Raw genomic sequence first — 2,139 nt, forward strand, 5'->3', positions numbered from 1 at the left:
GTGCCGCCGCTATCAAGCCGGAGGGTTTGAGAAACGACATTCGCGGAAGGACCGGCGCGGCCGGCGGACGCTCGCACGCGCGGCGCCCGACACTCAGCCGCTCGCTCGGCCTCCGTGGATCGTGGCTAGGTGGGATGGATGCCAAACCGGGTCGTCTCGGTCTCGCCGCAGTACGGTCGCGCCGGGGCCTGCGGGGCGGCGCGGGGAGCGCACGCTCACGCAGCGGCCGGGGCGCTAGAGTGCGACCCGCAGTGGGTAGGAACCGTCCACCCGACGTCGGACGAGCCGAGGCCGATGGAGGCCCTACCAAGGCGGGTCATGAGTGCCAGTCGGTCAGTTGGGTGAGGGGGTACTCGGAGGCCCACCGGGAGCAGACGGGCGACCGGGGATGGGGGGCGTACGCGGGCGGGCGCCGGGAGAAGACGGCCCGTCCGGGGTCGAATCTCGGCCTGTGTTTTCGGAGCCGGCCGGGCATCACGCTCCCTCCTTGGATGGACAACATTCGTAGTTGACACTTTGTGTCATTTTATCCGAGCGGGCGGGCGCCTCGAGAGGCGGACCGTCCGGGGCGACTCTCGGCCTGTGTTTTCGGAGCCGGCCGGGCCTCACGCTCCCTCCTTGGATGGACAACATTCGTAGTTGACACTTTGTGTCATTTTATCCGAGCGGACGGGCGCCGCGAGGCGGACCGTCCGGGGCGACTCTCGGCCTGTGTTTTCGGAGCCGGCCGGGCATCACGCTCCCTCCTTGGATGGACAACATTCGTAGTTGACACTTTGTGTCATTTTATCCGAGCAGACGGGCGCCGCGAGGCGACCGTCCGGGGCGACTCTCGGCCTGTGTTTAAGGAGCCGGCCGGGCATCACGCTCCTTCCTTGGATGGACAACATTCGTAGTTGACACTTTGTGTCATTTTATCCGAGCGGGCGGGCGCCGCGAGGCGGACCGTCCGGGGCGACTCTCGGCCTGTATTTAAGGAGCCGGCCGGGCATCACGCTCCTTCCTTGGATGGACAACATTCGCAGTTGACACTTTGTGTCATTTTATCCGAGCAGACGGGCGCCGCGAGGCGGACCGTCCGGGGCGACTCTCGGCCTGTGTTTTCGGAGCCGGCCGGGCATCACGCTCCCTCCTTGGATGGACAACATTCGTAGTTGACACTTTGTGTCATTTTATCCGAGCAGACGGGCGCCGCGAGGCGGACCGTCCGGGGCGACTCTCGGCCTGTGTTTAAGGAGCCGGCCGGGCATCACGCTCCTTCCTTGGATGGACAACATTCGCAGTTGACACTTTGTGTCATTTTGTTCGGCCTGTGTTTAAGGAGGCGGCCGTCCTCCACTCGGTCCGTGTTTAAGGAGCGACACTCGCGCTCCGGTTCGGCCTGTATTTAGGGAGGCGGCCGTCCTCCGCTTGGTCTGTGTTAAGGGCGACACTCTGTCCATGTTTGAGGAGCCTGGCCCTGACGCTCCTCTCCGGCCTGTGTTTAAGGAGGCGGCCGTCCTCCCCTTGGTCCGTGTTAAGGGCGACACTCGGTCCATGTTTGAGGAGCCTGGCCCTGACGCTCCTCTCCGGCCTGTGTTTAAGGAGGCGGCCGTCCTCCCCTTGGTCCGTGTTAAGGGCGACACTCGGTCCATGTTTGAGGAGCCTGGCCCTGACGCTCCTCTCCGGCCTGTGTTTAAGGAGGCGGCCGTCCTCCCCTTGGTCCGTGTTAAGGGCGACACTCGGTCCATGTTTGAGGAGCCTGGCCCTGACGCTCCTCTCCGGCCTGTGTTTAAGGAGGCGGCCGTCCTCCCCTTGGTCCGTGTTAAGGGCGACACTCGGTCCATGTTTGAGGAGCCTGGCCCTGACGCTCCTCTCCGGCCTGTGTTTAAGGAGGCGGCCGTCCTCCCCTTGGTCCGTGTTAAGGGCGACACTCGGTCCATGTTTGAGGAGCCTGGCCCTGACGCTCCTCTCCGGCCTGTGTTTAAGGAGGCGGCCGTCCTCCCCTTGGTCCGTGTTAAGGGCGACACTCGGTCCATGTTTGAGGAGCCTGGCCCTGACGCTCCTCTCCGGCCTGTGTTTAAGGAGGCGGCCGTCCTCCCCTTGGTCTGTGTTAAGGGCGACACTCGGTCCATGTTTGAGGAGCCTGGCCCTGACGCT

The sequence above is a fragment of the Syngnathus leptorhynchus genome, unplaced genomic scaffold (genome assembly GCF_054491065.1).
Source record: "Syngnathus leptorhynchus isolate UIUO unplaced genomic scaffold, UIUO_Slep HiC_scaffold_165, whole genome shotgun sequence".
NCBI lineage: Eukaryota > Metazoa > Chordata > Actinopteri > Syngnathiformes > Syngnathidae > Syngnathus > Syngnathus leptorhynchus.